The following is an 18,953-nucleotide window of genomic DNA, read 5'->3' as shown; positions in this document are numbered from 1 at the left end:
AATGGGTCACATCCATTTGCCAAATTTCATTAGGTCTCAAACCACGAGGGTTCTTCCCTGGAGGGAGTGTAGGAGCATGGAAAGGAAGGCAAGCTGTACAGGCTTTTACTATGCTCCTAGCTTCTTCTCTTGTTATTCCAAACTGCAAACGTAAAGCTCGGGCAGCCTGATGATATTTAGAATGAGACTCTTGTGCTTCTTGAAATAAAGGAGTACTGGCCAGCATGGTTAGAAGGCTATCTGCCTTTGAATTACCATCAAAAATAGGACCTGGAAGTCCACTATGGGAGTGGACATGCAAAATATAAATCTTACCCGGATGCTTTCTCACTTGCTCTTGAAGCTCTTTAAAGAGCTGATATATATTGGAGGCTACAAATTTTATTTGGGCTGTGGCAATTCTTTGTACCACACCTACTGAATAGGCTGAATCAGATATTATATTTATGTCTCCCGGATAATAAGCAAGAGCTAGAATGATTGCATACAATTCATTCTGCTGAGTGGACTGAAAAGGAGTTCTGATAACTCTCTTTATGGTTAAGTCACAAGAATACACAGCACAAATATTATGTTTGGATGCATCTGTAAAGATAGTTGGTCCTTTAAGAGGAACTTTAGAAACCTTTTCTTCAAGAATCCATTGCCAATTATGTAGCAGTCTGGTTATCTTTAATGGAGACCCGTGTGCAAAATTTGGAGCCATGGCTAATAAAATTTGCCACTCTGGGATGGTTTCGCAGCACACATTAACTTGTGCATTAGTATAAAAGGTATATATCTTGTCAGGTCTTGTCCCAGATAATTGTACTGCTCGTTTAATGGCCTTTAATAAAATTCTAGCCACAAGCACTGGGTAAGGAATAAGGCTTTGTTCTGGTTGTGCTGGGAGGTTCACCCACTCTATCACACTGTCTCCTTGATGAAGGACTGCTGTGGGGGCCTCTTGTGTAGCAAAAACTGATATTTCCAAGGGTTTTTGAGTGACTCTTTCAACCACATTGGATAAAGCCAGTTCAACTTGTCTCAAAGCCTCTTGAGCTTCTTTTGTAAGCTGGCGTGGTGAATTTAAAGCACTGTCTCCCCTTAAAATGTCATATAATGGTTGCAATTGACAGGTAGTCAAGCCTAGCACGGGACGCATCCATTGGATATCTCCTATCAATTTCTGGAAGTCATTTAAGGTGTTTAGCTTCTCTGTTCTTAAGGAGAGTTTTTGTACTGTAAGCACCTTAGGATATACTTCATATCCTAAATATTGAAAAGGAGCATGTCTTTGAATCTTTTCTGGAGCTATGTGCAATTTATAATTCCTTAGTGTTTCTATGGTTTTTTGTAGACATGCTTCTAACATTTGTTCCTCAGGTGCACATCCCAATATATCATCCATGTAATGTAATAACATTACTTTTGGAAATGCTTTTCTTACTGGACTAAGAGCAGCAGCAACATACATTTGACACATAGTAGGGCTGTTTTTCATTCCCTGTGGCAAAACTGTCCATTCATATCTTTTATAAGGCTCAGCTAAGTTAACGCTGGGCACTGAAAAGGCAAATCTTTTCATATCCTCCTTATCTAGAGGGATAGAATAGAAACAATCCTTAATGTCTATAACCCACAGAGGCCATTCTCTAGGCAACTGAGTAGGAGATGGAAGTCCAGGTTGAAGAGTTCCCATAGTTTCCATCTGTTCATTTACCTTTCTTAAATCAGTCAACATTCTCCATTTTCCAGATTTCTTTTTTACAACAAATACTGGGGAATTCCAAGGACTTAGAGAAGGTTGTAAGTGTCCTTGATCAAGTTGTTCCTGTACTATATCTAGTAAGGCCTGAATTTTATTGTTATCTAAGGGCCACTGTTCTATCCACACTGGTGTATCAGTTTTCCACTGGATAGGAACAGGTGAAAGTGTTGGCAGGCCTTCAACAGCAGCCCTGCCTAAAAAACCGAAGTACTCATTTTTAACCCTAATTGTTGTAAAATGTCTCTTCCCCACAGATTGATGGGGATTTTTTCAACTATAAAAGGAGTAAAAACTCCTGTTTCACCTTCAAATACCCATCTTAAAGGGGTAGCACTAACTTCAGCTGCTATTGATCCTCCTACCCCAGACATGTAGGTGTCTGCCTTAGTCTTTGGCCAGTGACTGGGCCAGTTGGCACCTCTAATGACTGTGCGATCTGCACCTGTGTCCACCAGTCCTTATAATGCTATGCCATTTATATAGATGGTGAGCATAGGTCGGTCAGCTGTCACAGCTGCTGTCCAGTATATTCCTGGGTTTTTCTGCTTGGAGTCCGAACATGGGTGACTGTCACCAGGTTGCTTATTAGGAGTCTGTATCAATAAACCCGATGCTACTACTTCCCCTGGTTGATAAGTCACACATTGTCTCCCTGTATTAGTGACTGGGATATTATCTACACATTCCCCAGTTTCCCTCATCAGTGTATGAATGAACACTGTCTTGTAAGTACTCTCAGGAGGTGAAATGGTCAAGCCTACTGTGCCTGGAGGCAAGGGATCCATAGGTTGGAGAGGAACAGATTTCACCTCTCCAGGGGGTATCTCAATTGTCCCAGCTGCATACAACTCTATCCTCCCTAATTGTAGTCCCTTTCTCCCATCATGTTGCTTCCTGGCTGACTGATTGTGTAATCCCTTTCTCCCCTCAGATGGCTTCCTGGCTGATTGATCATGTCTGGGTATTGGACTTGGAGGCACTCTCTGGGTGTGGCATCGGCTGCCATCATGCCCCAAGTGTTTTTTGCCTGGGGCCCTGGATCTGGGCCCCTCATCCCGTTTCCCTGAATCAGTCTACACTCTGAGGCCCAATGGAGTCCTCTGTTGCATTTTGGACATGGGGTTTTGGGTCTTGTTCTCCCAGCCTGTCTTCTCACTCTGTCTCTGTGCCAACATTGAGCTTTCAAATGGCCTACTTTACCGCATTGAAAGCATTGACGAGTCTCTCGGGAAACCCCTTGCCAAAAGGGATCCTGTCTCCCCATGTTGGGATCTTGGGAAGTCTGCACCATAGCCTGGCTATAAAAGGTATTTGTGCCCATTGTGGCACAGCGTCTTATGATCTCCTCTAAAGGAGCATCCTTACGTAGTCCTAGTATAATCCTTCTACAAACCTCATTGGCATTGTCTCTAGCAAGTTGCCTCACCAAAGTGTCTGTTACTTCATTTTCACCATTGGCCTGTATGACAGCTGTCTGCAAACGTGCCACAAAATCAGCAAAAGGTTCATTTGGTCCCTGTACAATTTTTGTGTAGGTCTCACCCTTGTAGTTTTTACTGGGGAGAGAAGCCCATGCTTTGATAGCAGCAGCAGAAATTTGCTCAAATGCTGTTATGGAGTAATTAATCTGTACCAAAGCGTCTGCATAAGAACCTATACCCATTAGTAGGTCATAGGTGATGGAAGTATTAGCTGCATTTTGACTATTTTGTTGGGCTTGAATTCTACAGAGCTCAGTAAATTCAGAAAGCCACAACAAATTTTGTCCAGGTTCTAAGCACACTTTTGCAATGACTTTCCAGTCACTAGGGGTTAAGGTTTCATAAGCCAAATTGTGTATTAACATTTTAACATAATCTGATGTAGCCCCAAAGACAGTGCAAGATTTTTTCAGGTTTTTAAGGACATCCATATTAAAAGGAGCATATCTTCTACTCTCTTGACCTGCAGAATTACGCTGTTGAATCACGGGAAAAATTTGAAGTTTGAAATCATTATCTACTTCTTTTCCATTTTCAATTGCTTCAATAAGCCCTCTTTCTAATCTAGTTACAGGAGTGGGCAGTTGTTGGGAGGGGGGGCTCTGTGTGGGAGGAGGGGGGGGCGCTGATGAGGTCACCGCCCCTCCCACTACTCCTCCTCCCTCCGTCCCTGAAGGTGGAGTGGATGTGGGCTGATCAATAATCTGCTCTCTAGGTGGGGTTGAAATTTCTTCAGGACAATCAGAGTCTACACCCTCAGATTCCTCATTCAAATCCCCTTGCCCTCTGGCAATGTCCTGAGTTTGCCTATCTTCTATCTTTTGTTCCTCACGCTTCCTTCTCTGAGCCTTTTTAGAACTCTTCCTTCTTCTAAACTCTTCTTGATAGCTTAAGTCTAATAGAATCAAGTTGTATAGGTAAAATACCTCTGGGAAAATTTGACAATTCCCATTTTTTGAGTAAAATTCTTTCATTTCAAGTCCCACTAGCTTCCATTTATCTATACGTAGTTTTTCTTCATTTAAGAACCAAGGGGACGTGCGAATCAATGAGTGTAAGAGATTATTCATTTGTGGGATGGGAACAAGTAAACTTTTCTCATCAATTATCTTAATTATATCCTCTATAGCATTGCTAGATGAGGCAGGGGCTGGGGTTGGAGCAGGGTCAGCTGAGGCCCAGGATTTACCTAACATCTGCCCCATCTCAGTTACTAGAGATTGCTGATTTAGTCCTTAACAAGGTAAGTTCCTTATTTCTATTAGAATACTCACCTAATCTCCTGGTCACAGGAGGACTTCGGTGGAAGTAGGGTGCCAGCCACACGTTGGACGCCAAATGCTGGAACTCTATCTTTCCAGAAATCAGCAAGAGTCAGGATCACTAAACGTCTTTATTCTAGATCTTTACCTTCGCCTCCAACGCCCGGTCACGAGTGCAAGTGAGCGTGAGTTCCACCACCCAAGTTTCTCTTGCTCCTCCCCCACAAGTCACTTCCCCCTCTTTGTCCCACCAATCAAGTCAGCACAGAACAGCTGGGGAGGGTCAACCTTAAACAAGTTAATAGGGAACCGTCCAATTGGCAATTAGTCTCACGTGCTTCATCATCCAAGTGCATTGCTCAGTTCTAGCCCTTTACAGGTGACAAAGGGTACATGAGCCACATGTGAAGGTTAAGAGCCCCTGACATTGTATGGAAATCAATAGGGCACTCCAGCTTTCCATGAATGATTCCTTCTTTATATCATATGACCTTTTCTAGCACTATGACCTTTACAATCAGGCAGTTCTTCAATAATATGCTTCTCTCTTTTCATTGCCCTTTAAAGGACCTTCACTTTTACTTCTCTGGAGTGAATTGTACCCCATTCTTCACAGCCATATGCACTTGATAGAGAAATATTGGAATGACGAGCCTTTGTTTCCGGAAAAATTATTCAAAGTACCATGTCACTTCCCCAAAGCAATCCAGCCAGTTCTCATCTTTTTCACTTTTGGGCTGATTCATTTTCCATTGGCAATGACTGTCCAAGGTATATGTACTGATAGGACGACATATTTTCTGGACAAAAGGTGTCTTTTGTCCATTTTTTGTGGTTGGCTGTTTTTCCCCATTGTGGGGCATGAAGTTGAATATTTTGGAAATGTAGATATAATTTAGAAAGCTATAAAATATTCCTATTCAACAAGTACAGTGTCATCCATTGTCACTCAGAGGACCCTCTTCATCTACAGAGAATCGCTTCTCCGCTGGAACTTTGTGTCGGACAGCCTCGACATCCACAGAAACACCTCTGACAAATGGACATCTTTTGGTGTCCTGTTGATATTATCATCATCATTAATAATAATAATAGCTAACAGTTCTATAGTACTTCAAGATTTGTAAAGCACTTTAAATATTATCTCGTTTTAGCGTCACAATAAGCCTGGGAGGCAAGTGCGTTTGTTTTTCATACTTTACAGATGGGGAAACTGAGGCTGAAAAGGTTTAAGTGATTTGCTCAGGGCCATATATAAGGATTGGAGAATGGATCTGAACCTGATCTGTACAGCCACTAGGTGTCAAAGGGATTCCTGTAGTGCGTCCTTCAAGAACGCATAAAGGAATTTTAACAAAGGCATGGGAGCCTCTCCCTGGAGAAGTAACTTTCAGGAGGCATTTTGTTTCATAAATCAAGAAACAACTGAGAATATGAGATCCCACTGGGCTTTGCAGCCAGTCTTCCTGAGTAGAAAGGGTGATCTGCTGTATACAACTGATTAACATGAGACTGTCAATAATGGGGGGAGAGGGGAAGGGAGGGATGCAAAATGCAAGAGGGAGATGAGGCTAAAAGGATGAAGAGCAGTTCTCAGCTGCTCCAACAAAGCTTTCTCCAACAAAGAACTTCTACTGTGGGAAAAGATGAAGAGGAACAAAAATGAATTTTCACTTCCTTTGCTCCAGGACTTCTTAGCCAGGGATAAATGCCGAATTAGTGTCAAACCAGTTGTCCTCAAAATATTAAGTGAGTCACCACTCTTACCATAATATGCTCAGGTCCCACCCATCGTGAAAGGAAAACCAGATCCACAAAATGTCTTTCAAAATCATGACATTGGAGCAGAACTTACACCAGGAGAGCTTTTCTTGCTTTAATCTATGGGTGAAATGCAAGCTGTAGAATATCTTATTTTTTAAAAAAATTATGTCAAAGGAAATTTGTTTGAAGAGAAGAAAGGCCTGAAAGAATCTCAAAGAGGGCAGGCTTGCAAGTTACACGCCAGGCCAGCTAGGTGGAGCAGAGGATAGAGATCTGGTTTCAGACATGAGCTGTGTGATCCTGGACAAGTCACTTCTAAATGAGAGGAAAGAAAAGAAAAGAAAAAAGAAAAGAAAAGAAAAAAGAAAAGAAAAAAGAAAGGAAAAAAGAGAAGAAAAGGAAAGAGAAGAAAAGAAAAATGTTACATATTGAGTTTTTATATACTTTAAAAAAAAAAGAAAATTACATATTAGTCATAGTTTCAGGCATCATCCTATTTTTTTCTCTTCAAGTCAGATCCTTTTGAAAGTTACAAGTTGAATTATATACTTAAAAAAAAGCAAACTACATATTAAAGCATCATAGTTTTATGTATCATCCTCTTCTGTACATGTAATGGTGCTCATTTTATTTGGAGTTAAAATTCAGAATTTTTTTTTTTTTTTTTTGTGTGTGCGAATATCACTTTCTTTTTGCACAATAAACATTAGAATCCGAAGGTACATGCATCCTGGGCAGACAGATATTAGTGCTAACAATTTTCATTCCCCTCCCAGTGTTTCTTCTCTGGGTGCAGCTACCTCTGTCCATCATTGATCAACTGGAAGTGAGTTGGATCTTCTTTATGTTGAAGATTTCCACTTCCATCAGAACACATCCTCATACAGTATTGTTGTTGAAGTGTACAGTGATCTTCTGGTTCTGCTCATTTCACTCAGCATCAGTTGATTTAAGTCTCTCCAGGCCTCTCTGTATTCCTCCTGCTGGTCATTTCTTACCGAGCAATAATATTCCATAACCTTCATATACCACAATTTACCCAACCATTCTCCAACTGATGGACATCCATTCATCTTCCAGTTTCTAGCTACAACAAAAAGAGCTGCCACAAACATTTTGGCACATATATGTCTCTTTCCGCTCTTTAGTATTTCTTTGGGATATAATCCCAGTAGTAGCGCTGCTGGGTCAAAGGGTATGCACAGTTTGATAACTTTTTGGGCATAATTCCAGATTGCTCTCCAGAATGGCTGGATTCTTTCACAACTCCACCAGCAATGTATTAGTGTCCCAGTTTCCCCACATCCCCTCCAACATTTGTCATTATTTGTTCCTGTCATCTTAGCCAATCTGACAGGTGTGTAGTGGTATCTCAGAGTGGTCTTAATTTGCATTTCTCTGATCAGTAGTGATTTGGAACACTCTTTCATGTGAGTGGATATAGTTTCAATTTCTTCCTCTGAGAATTGTCTGTTCATATCCTTTGACCATTTATCAATTGGAGAATGGTTCGGTTTCTTATAAATTTGGGTCAGTTCTCTATATATTTTGGAAATGAGACCTTTGTCAGAACCTTTGTTTTTAAAAATATTTTCCCAATTTGTTACTTCCCTTCTAATCTTGTTTGCATTAGTATTATTTGTACAGAAACTTTTTAGTTTGATGTAATCAAAATCTTCTATTTTATGATCAATAATGATCTCTAGTTCTCCTCTGGTCATAAATTCCTTCCTCCTCCACAAGTCTGAGAGGTAGATTATCCTCTGTTCCTCTAATCTATTTATTATCTCCCTCTTTATGCCTAAATCATGGACCCATTTTGATCTTATCTTGGTATATGGTGTTAAGTGTGGATCCATATCTAATTTCTGCCATACTAATTTCCAGTTTTCCCAACAGTTTTTTCCGAATAATGAATTTTTATCCCTAATGTTGGGATCTTTGGGTTTGTCAAAGATTAGATTGCTATAGATGTACCCTTTTTTGTCCTTTGTATCTAATCTGTTCCACTGATCTACCGGTCTATTTCGTAGCCAATACCAAATGGTTTTGGTGACTGCTGCTATATAATATAGCTTTAGATCAGGTACACTTAGACCACCTTCCTCTGAGTTTTTTTTCATTAGTTCCCTTGCAATTCTTGACCTTTTATTCTTCCATATGAATTTTGTTGTTATTTTTTCTAGGTCATTAAAATAGTTTCTTGGGAGTCTGATTGGTATAGCACTAAATAAATAGATTAGTTTGGGGAGTATTGTCATCTTTATTATATTCGCTCGGCCTATCCAAGAGCACTGAATGTCTTTCCAATTATTTAAATCTGATTTTATTTTTGTGGCAAGTGTTTTGTAATTTTTCTCATATAATTCCTGACTTTTCTTTGGTAGATGGATTCCCAAATATTTTATACTCTCAACATTTGTTTGGAATGGAATTTCTCTTTGTATCTCTTGCTGTTGCATTTTGTTAGTGATATATAAAAATGCCGAGGATTTATGTGGATTTATTTTGTATCCTGCCACTTTGCTGAAATTTTGAATTATTTCTAGTAGCTTTTTCGCAGAGTCTTTGGGGTTCTCTAAGTATACCATCATGTCATCTGCAAAAAGTGATAGTTTGATTTCCTCATTTCCTACTCTAATTCCTTGAATCTCTTTCTCGGCTCTTATTGCCGAGGCTAGCGTTTCTAGTACTATATTGAATAGTAATGGTGATAGTGGGCAACCTTGTTTCACTCCTGATCTTACTGGGAAAGGTTGCAGTTTATTTCTATTGCATATTATGCTTACTGACGGTCTTAAATATATACTCCTGATTATTCTAAGGAATAATCCATTTATTCCTATACTCTCAAGAGTTTTTAGTAGGAATGGATGTTGGATTTTGTCAAATGCTTTTTCTGCATCTATTGAGATGATCATATGGTTCTTATTAATTTGATTATTAATATGGTCAATTATATTAATAGTTTTCCTAATATTAAACCAGCCCTGCATTCCTGGAATAAATCCTACTTGATCATAGTGTATTATCTTGGAGATGATTTTCTGAAGTCTTTTTGCTAATATCTTATTTAAGATTTTAGCATCAATATTCATTAAGGAGATTGGTCTATAATTTTCTTTCTCAGTTTTCGATCTACCAGGTTTAGGTATCAGTACCATGTCTGTGTCATAAAAGGAGTTTGGTAGGACTCCTTCATCCCCTATTTTTTCAAATAATTTATATAACATTGGGGCTAATTGTTCTTTAAATGTTTGGTAGAATTCACATGTGAATCCATCTGGCCCTGGGGATTTTTTCCTGGGGAGTTGATTAATAGCTTGTTCTATTTCTTTTTCTGAAATGGGACTATTTAAGCAATTTATCTCCTCCTCTGTTAATCTAGGGAGCCTATATTTTTGGAGAAAGTCATCCATTTCACTTAAGTTATCAAATTTATTGGCATAAAGTTGGGCAAAGTAACTCCTTATTATTTCTCTAATTTCCTCTTCATTGGTGGAAAGATCCCCCTTTTCATTTGTAAGACTATCAATTTGATTTTCCTCTTTCTTTTTTTTGATCAAATTTACCAAAGGTTTATCTATTTTATTGGCTTTTTCATAAAACCAACTCTTGGTTTTATTTATTAATTCAATAGTTTTTTTACTTTCAATTTTATTGATTTCTCCTTTTAATTTTTGTATTTCGAGTTTAATTTTTGGTTGGGGGTTTATAATTTGGTCTTTTTCTAGCCTTTTAAGTTGTAAGCCCAATTCGTTAATCTTCTCTTTCTCAATTTTCTTCAAATAAGCCTCTAAAGATATAAAATTTCCCCTTATTACTGCTTTAGCTGCATCCCAAAGATTTTGATATGATGTCTCATCATTATCATTATCTTGGGTGAAATTGTTAATTGTTTCTATAATTTGCTCTTTCACCCAGTCATTCTTTAAGATGAGATTATTCAGTTTCCAATTACTTTTTGGTCTATTTACCCCTAACTTTTTACTGAATGTAGCTTTTATTGCATTGTGATCTGAGAAGAAGGCATTTATTATTTCTGCCTTCCTACATTTAATTTTGAGATCTTTATGTCCTAATATATGGTCAATTTTTGTATAGGATCCATGAACTGCTGAGAAGAAAGTATATTCCTTCCTATTGCCATTCAGTTTTCTCCAAAGGTCTATCATACCTAGTTTTTCTAATGTTCTATTTACTTTTTTAATTTCTTTCTTGTTTGTTTTGTGGTTTGATTTGTCTAAATCTGAGAGTGCAAGGTTGAGATCTCCCACTATTATAGTTTTACTGTCTATTTCTTCTTGCAGTTCTCTTAACTTTTCCTTTAGAAAGTTAGATGCTATACCACTTGGTGCATATATGTTTAGTATTGATATGGCTTCATTATTTATGCTACCTTTCAGCAGGATATAGTTTCCTTCCTTATCTTTTTTAACAAGATCTACTTCTGCTTTTGCTTGATCTGAGATAAGGATAGCTACCCCTGCTTTTTTGGCTTTACCTGAAGCATAATAGGCTCTGTTCCAACCTTTTACCTTTACTCTGTATGTATCTCCCTGCTTTAAGTGTGTTTCCTGTAGGCAACATATTGTAGGGTTCTGCTTTTTGATCCAATCTGCTATCCGTCTCCGTTTGATGGGATCGTTCATCCCATTTACATTTACAGTTAAAATTACTAATTCTGTATTTCCTGCCATCGTATTATCCCCAGATTATGCTTTTTTCCCTTGACCCCCCTGATCCCCCTCCCCGATATTTAATTTACAGACCCCCCTTGTGACGCGCAACCCTCCCTCTTTTTTTTTTTTTTTTTTTTTTTTTTTTAGGATCCCTCCCCCCTCCCTCCAAGTCCCTTCACTTATTCCCCTTTTCCTTTTCCCTTTTCCTCTCCCCCCTTTTAATGAGGTGAGAGAAAATTCTCTGAAAAACAAATATGTTAATTATTTACTCTTTGAGCCTCTTCTGATGAGAGTAAGATTCACACAATGATTCTCCCCCTCACTAAGTTCCCTCAGATATGGTGTATTTTCTATGTCTCTTCCTGGGATGTAGTTTCCCTCTTTTTATCACTCCTTCCCCTTTTTCTGAACCGACCTCCTTCCCTTTACCACACCCCCCTTTTTTTCTTTTATATCAGTAAAATCAAATTATCCTTGAGTATTTTTTATATACCCACAACAAAGTTACAGTTCTCAAGGGTTCTGTGTACCTTTTTCTGTTTCTCTTCAGTCTTGTGGATGTAGATCAAATTTTTTGTTTAAGTCTGGTTTTTTTCTTAGAAACATATAGAATTCCTCTGTTTCATTGAATGACCATCTTCTTCCATGGAAAAAGATGCTAAACTTAGCTGGGTAGTTCATTCTTGGTTGCAGTCCTTGATCTTTTGCCTTTCGGAATATCAGGTTCCAGGCCCTTCTATCTTTTAATGTGGAGGCAGCCAGATCTTGGGTGACCCTTATTGTGGCACCTTGGTATTTAAATTGTTTTTTTCTAGCTGCTTGCAGGATTTTCTCCTTTGTGTGGTAATTCTGCAGCTTAGCCACAATATTCCGTGGTGTTCTTTTTTTAGGGTCTATTTCAGAAGAAGTTCGATGAATTCTTTCCACATCTACTTTCCCTTCTGTTTCTATTATCTCTGGACAGTTCTCTTTGATAATTTCCTGTAAAATAGAATCTAGGCTCTTTTTTTGGTCATAGTTTTCTGGAAGTCCAATAATCCGCAGATTATCTCTCCTAGATCTATTTTCCAGGTCTATAGATTTTCCCAGTAAGTATTTGACGTTGTTCTCCAGCTTCTCATTTTTTTTGTTTTGTTTGACTGATTCTTGGGTTCTCTGTGAATCATTCATTTCTATTTGTTCCATCCTGACTTTTAAGGAGTTATTTTCTTCTTTCACAGTTTTTAGTTCTTTTTGTAAATGCCCAATTTCGTTTTTAAATGAATTATTTTGCTCTATTGAGTTTTTTTCCATTTCCCTAATTTTTTTTTTTTGAGAATTATTTTCTTTTTCCAATTCAGAAATTCTATTTTCTTGAGACTTTTTTATCTTTTCCAATTCAGAAATCCTACTTTCCTGTGTTTTTTTAACCTTTTCTAATTCACTAATTTTGTTTCCCTGCATCTCCTGTGAATTCTTTATTTTTTCCAACTCCAATTTCAGGACGTTGTTATTCTCTATCATAACTTCCCTTTCTTTTCCCCATTTTTCTTCGATCTCCCTCAATTTCTTAAGAGCTTCTTCTAGGAGAGAGTTATGTGATGGGGGGCAGGAATCGTTCCCCTTTAGGTTGTTATCTGATTCTCTGCTGTCAACTTCCTCGGGGTTGGACACCCGCTCTTTCTCTGTATAGAAGGAATCTATGGTTTTTCTAGCTTTTTTGCTCATACTTAAAAAAAATCTTTTGGGGTCTGTCTCTGGGGTAGAAAATTATTTACTTCTTTACCAGCTTCCTCCCAGACCGGATGGATGCAGCGGCTCCTGCGCCCGCGCTAAGAGAGAGCTCTGGGAGAGAGTTCCCCACCCTCTCCCTGGGAGTGCCTCAGAGGTGATTAGCACTACTGTGCTTCGAGGGCGTAGAATAGTGAAGACAGCAAGAAGCCCAGCCTATGTGTCCGGGTGGGGAGTGGATGTCTGCAGCAGGTGACGTGAGAAGCCCCTGTGCTCAAACTGGAAGTGTCTGCCAGAAACCGCGGTCCCTAGTTCAAAGGTTCCGCTTCTCTGGGACTTCCTGGAGCTGAGTTCCACTCCCTCCAGCTAAGCCAGGCAGTGTGTGTTGCCTTGGGCCGTATCCACCCACTTGTCAGTCTCTTAACTATTCTCAGGAGGTAGCTGAGGCCACACCCCCTGGTGCCTGAGTCACCCCCAGGGTCCGGGGAAAATCTAATCTGAGTTTTAAAATATTTTGGCTTTCTCTTCTGAACTGCTAAATAATTAGCAGAGAAGAGCTAACAGCCTGTGCCAGATTCCTTTACCTCAGTGGCTTCTCTGATCCCAGAGCCCCTCCCAGCGCAATGGGCGCAGTGTGCCCCTACCCCACCGTCTGTGCTGGTCTTTCTTATTCCTCCCCTGAGAACTGACCTTTCCTGTTGAAACTCCAGATTCTCTTCAGCTGGTAAGTCGTGCTTCCAGTCCTTGTGGTATCTATCAGTCCTGAGCTAATTTATCTAATTGGTTGTGAGGGAGTGAGGACGTTCACTGAGTCGTGTGTTTCCTCTCCGCCATCTTGGCTCCGCCAAAATTCAGAATTTTTAATAAAGACTGTTAATTTGGTGAAAATTGAACATAGTCTGACCCTTTCCCTCTTATAAACCTGCAGCCAAAAGTGCCTAAACTTGCCTCCCTTATTAAACTGTGAACTCTCTGAGAGCAGGAACTCACGTCCTTTTCTAGAGGTCTCACCAATGCTCAGCGTATAGTAAGCATTTAAGAAATGCATTCATTCATGTGTTCATTTATCATTAGTTGTTCATTTTCCTCTTACATGAAATCTCTCCTGATTCCCCCAGTTCCTCGAGCTTTCTCCATCCTCAAGTTAGCTTATCTGCTGATGTCTTGTACCCTTTCCATGAAATGTTCACTTTTATAAGGGCATTGATTTTATTTTTGCATTTCCACTGCCCAGCATAGTACCTGGCACATAGGGACTTGTCATAGGATTACAGATTTCAAGCTAGAAGGACTTTTGAGGCTATCAAGTCCGATTCTTTCTTCTCTCCCCCATTTACAGATAACTGAGGTTCAGAGAAACTGACTTGACTATTCCCCCTTGGTCCTGAGTTATCCAGAATAAGGGAAGGCACTTCGGGGGCGTCACCGGTTTTACCTCCCTTAGCACTGTACTTCTATGTCAGAAGAACGACCAGGAGTTATTTGGATTGTGGTGGTTCTTTATACCTTCCTATTTAATCACCCACAACTCCTACTCTTTATGAATCAGAGGCATAGAGCAAAGTACTCTGGGGAACCAGCACAGAGTTTGAGAAAGATGCTAATGGCTTCTGAAGTCACCCAATGTTTATTTAAAAACCAATATGTGCCATTTCTGAGCTCTAACACTGAGAACAACCAACGCCTATTCTTTCAAACATGAGAAATGTGTTTAGCATGCCACTCCATCTCCTAAAAAATGCTCCTAACTTGCTTTAGTCTAAAACTCAGAACCTCCTGGGCTCAGTCACAAAAACAGACATATAGGCCCTATCGGTTGTTTTAGCTTGCCTTAGATATCCAGAGCATTGTTGGAAATAAAAGTAACTGACAGCTCCTTTAGGGTTCACAGAAGACTTTATACATGTTCTGTGAGTACTATTAGCAGAACTGCTCTCGGTTTCCCAGAGGAATCTGAAGCTCCAACCTGACTTGCCTGTGGTCACATATCTAGAAAGCCTGGGGGGCTTTTTGTTTGGATCTGTGATTTCATTGGTATTAGGAACTTTTGGGTGAGGAAGCTCCTTCTCTCTTGGGGAATTACCCGCAGCAACGGCCTTGGACAATCAGTGTCTCATCTGTGCTTGGTCTGGCTTCTGAACTCATCACCAATGGCGTGCTCTCTCCAATGTTCTCCAAGCAGTTCCCTTTCTCAGTCCTTCTCTTGATTTCTCTAAAGTCATCAGCTCTGAAGATCACCTCATCCGCCTGGATCCTCCCTTCTCTCTAGGTTCTGAATGAGCTCTTTGCCTCTGCTCCCAGTCTCCTCATCCATAGTACCCCATTACTCTTCTGCTCTTCTCCCATACGTTATATTTCATGGTGATCTCCTCAGTACCTACATCTCTTTACAAATGATTCTTAGATCCATTTCTCTAGTCCCATATTCTCTTCTGACATTGTCTTGCCTTTCCAACTGCTGGAAAAGTTGGACATCTAGAACTGGAATTCCCAGTTATCTTTAAAGGCAACGTGTCCAAAACAGAACTTATCATCTTTTTCTCCCAATCGTCCCTTCTTTCTAACTTCCCTGTTACTGTTGAGGGCATCTTCCTTGACTCCTCAGTTGTCAAATTCTATCATTTCTACCTTCTCGATATCTCTCCTCTCCTGTAACACTGCTACCACTCGGAGGCACCTGGATGTCAGCAATAGCCTGCTGGCAATTCTCTCTGCCCCAAGTCTCTCCCCACCCCAAATTGTCAAATAGGTCTTCCTAACACACAGGCTTGACCATGTCATCCCTATATTCAATAAATTCCAGTGGCTCCTATCAACTTCAGAATGACATACAAAATTCTCTGATTTTCAAGTTCTTTATAATGTGATCCCTTCCTACATTTTTCTCTTTCACTGCCTTCCTAGATGTTTTTCATTCAAGATTTTCCAGGTAATTCCACCCCAGTAATGCTCTTCCTCCTCTTATCTGCTTTCCTCAGTCTCAGCTGAAGTACCACCCTATGCAAGAAAGCCTTTCCCAACCCTTAATTCTAGTGTCTTTTGTCAAAGATTATCTTCTGATAATCTATCCTTCTCTTATTTTTTCATGATAATTTGTATGTTGTTTCCCCTTTTAGAACACGAGCCCTGGGAGAACAGGACCTTTTTGTTATTGTTGATTTTGACTTTCTATCTGCAATACTTAGCACTGAGCTTGACGTATTATTTTGGGTTTTTCTTAATTTGGGTAAGATTTGGAGCAATTATCTTTAAAGCAAACACTCTGTATGGTGTTTTCCCACCTGAAAGCTACTGAGTCATTAGTTGTTGCATTGTTTTTTTCTTTGTTTTTTCCAGACCTTGCCTAAACATGAACAAGCCAGAACACCTTGCACCAACATTTCAGGATGACACAGCTACCTCTATTTTTTTTTTTTCTTTTTAAGTAATGATCTAAGTATACTATTACTCCCCTCTAGTTTTTTTTTTTCAAAGTAATGATCTAAATATTCTATTACTCTCCTCTAATTTTTTTTAAGTAATGATCTAAGTATATTATTACTCCTCTCTAGTTTTTTTTTTTTTTTAAGTAATGACCTAAGTATACTATTACTCCCCTCTACTTCATTTTTTTTAAGTAATGATCTAAAAATACTGTTATTCCAAAAATAGAAATAAAAGGTGCTTGCACAGGTGTAAGGCAAAGACAACTGGAACTGAAGTCGGGAACTCAGATTTGAGTCAGGCTCCTGACATTATTCACCAGCCATGTGACCTCAAACAAGTCATATATTCAGCCTTGGTTGCTTCCTCCATGAAGTAAGAGAGCTGGACAGTAAGCTGATATTCTAGAATTCTATAGTGTTCTCAGATCTGTCCAACTGAAGTGGGCCCACCATTTTTGTTCTTAAGAAAGAAATAAATCAAAAAAAAAAAAAAAAAAGAAAGAAAGAAAGAATCTCTCCTGGTAAAAATCTTTGAATATTTCAACAGATGTGTGATTTTATCCATGTTGGTAATCCTCCAAATGCAGCCTATATTTAGGACTTCTTATTCTGGGCAATTCCTGTTTATGTCCTCTCCTAAGTTCTCCATAGAGGATCTACCCAATATGCTGGAAGCTTTTCTTGAGATTACTTAATAATGAAGGCTTTGGCGATATTAGTCACCTTTTTCCTATCTATTCTAATGATTTGCCACCAAGACATGGTCCTTCTTATCATCTGCAGAGTCTATTTAAATAGCCTCCTAACTGTGGGTCTTCCCAGAGCCCTCCTTTATATTATAGCCAGAAAAATCTTTCTTAGGCACGGATTTAATTATGTCACTCCTTTCATCAAAATCTCAACCTATTCCACAGGACCAAAGCCAAGTTCTCTCAATTCTAACCCACCCTACTTTTCCTACCTTCTCTCACTATTCCCACTAAGTTCAATCACCATCTGCTTCACACACACATTCTGCACAAGCTCATCTCCAAGGTCTTGCTAATGACTTCGTCCCTCCCAACCTCTTGAGGTCATCTCTTAAAATCCCACCCATCCCTTAGGGCCCAGTTCAAAGGCTACCTCTTTAATTTAATCTAACAAGCATTTATTAATTGCTTATTACAAGCCAAACATTGGCCACTGGGGATACAAGAAAAATGAAAATCATTTCTGCCCTCGAGGTTTTCTTGTTCTACTGGAGAATACAAGTAGACACACACATACATCTTTTTGTTTTGTTTTGTTTTTTTCCTGAGGCAATTGGGGTTAAGTGACTTGCCCAGGGTCACACAGCCAGGAAGTGTTAAGTGTCTGAGGCCAAATTTGAACTCGGGTCCTCGGGTCCTTCAGGGCTGGTGCTCTATCCACTGCGCTTCTACATACAGGGGGATCCTATTTTGTAAGATGTGGTAGCTGAGCTGATTCTAAGCTAAATTCAGAGTTCTGAGAGGTGGAAGTTAGGCAGGAGTATAATCCCGGCATGGGGAGCAGCTTGGACAAGTGTGGAGAGAGAACAGCAAATATGGGGAACAACTAGTAAGCCAGTTCAGATCGAGAATAATAGGAAGTAAGATCTGTGTTTTCAGGAGATTCTTTTGATTCTTTTGAGTGAAAGTAGGGGCCCAATGCAAAGCAGGTAAAATCCCATCTTGACCACCCTCAGGCCGGGGATCCTGAACCTTGCCTAACTTTTCTATTTGTTGCTTGATACAGTGCTCTGAACAAAGTAAGGGCTCAGTAAATGCCTCATTCATTTAAGAAGTGCTGAGGATGCAGACCATGAATGGGAGGCTTATCTTGACAAGAAGGGCATTAAGCCAGGGAAGGCCAGACTTTCCCTGGATGGGCCACCAAATGATGAGCTGGGAAAGGGGATGGGGGAACCCTAAAAGTTTGGGGTCACAGACTGGTGTTACAAGGTGTCTCAAAGGAATTTGCAGGCTTCTCCTAGTCAAAAGGCAACGTTTATTGAAAGTAATAATAATAATAATAGTAATAATAATGCCATTACAAAGCAGACTGAATTGTAAAAGAATTCAGCAGCAAAACAGGCAAGAAGGGACTTTTATTCAGCTTCTACATAGATATAGTAATTCTATGGCTCATAGGTAAGAAGGAGAGGTCTCCAGAATTTGGTTATGGGTGACAAGATTACCAGTCAGTAATGAATTGAGGAGTGGTCTCATTTACTATTATCTCAGGAGTTTGATCTGTGGGAGTCTCTTGAGGCAGAAAATCTAGAATCACTCACTGACTTACTGCCAGAACAGAAGCCCCGTAAAAATCAGGGAACCACAAAATCATATGTCAATAAGATCATAGATCTAGTACTGGAAGGGGCTTTATCAATCATCTTGTCCAAGAGCACAGGAATAACTATTGACTAAAAAGATAATAGTTATAATTATCCCTGTGTTCTCAGAACTCTATTAGAGCTTAGTTTACATGTTAGATGAAAAAAGTTATAAGTACCGAGACCATGGCTTATTCAATTTTTGTAGTTCCCCTCCTTGCATAGATCATACAAGATTAAGTAAGGATTCTTACTTGATGCAATCACCTAAATTTAGAAAATAAAATTGCTATTAAAGATCAAACCTGGGCCTTACAAATCGACTCAGGATTTGCTAATCTACTATTTTAATCAAAAGCTAAATGCCCTATTTATTTTCTCATGTCCTATCCTAAGCTTCTCTCCTCCAGATTTACCTTTATTCAATCTTCTTCTGCTATTTTTCTCAAGCTTCTCATCATCCCAGTCATCCATGGTCAGAGATGGTAGACTAGTAATCCCTGAACTAGTTTGGGAGGATACAAGTCCCTTTTGACTCCATAAT

The 18,953-nt window shown here is 39.5% G+C and overlaps 1 protein-coding gene across 1 annotated transcript in view; it reads right to left on the bottom strand.

Moving 5' to 3' along the window:
- Positions 1 to 6,344: 6,344 nt before the first annotated feature.
- The window catches only part of PDHX (pyruvate dehydrogenase complex component X), an 89,063-nt gene continuing 76,454 nt past the window's right edge, over positions 6,345 to 18,953 (bottom strand). The window contains exon 12 of the mRNA XM_074272905.1: positions 6,345 to 6,572. The gene's annotated coding sequence lies outside the window, so the exon portion shown is untranslated. The remainder of the gene's footprint in view (positions 6,573 to 18,953) is intronic.

The sequence above is a fragment of the Sminthopsis crassicaudata genome, chromosome 6 (assembly GCF_048593235.1).
Source record: "Sminthopsis crassicaudata isolate SCR6 chromosome 6, ASM4859323v1, whole genome shotgun sequence".
In the NCBI taxonomy this organism is placed as follows: domain Eukaryota; kingdom Metazoa; phylum Chordata; class Mammalia; order Dasyuromorphia; family Dasyuridae; genus Sminthopsis; species Sminthopsis crassicaudata.
This window is presented reverse-complemented; position numbering and strand designations above follow the sequence as displayed.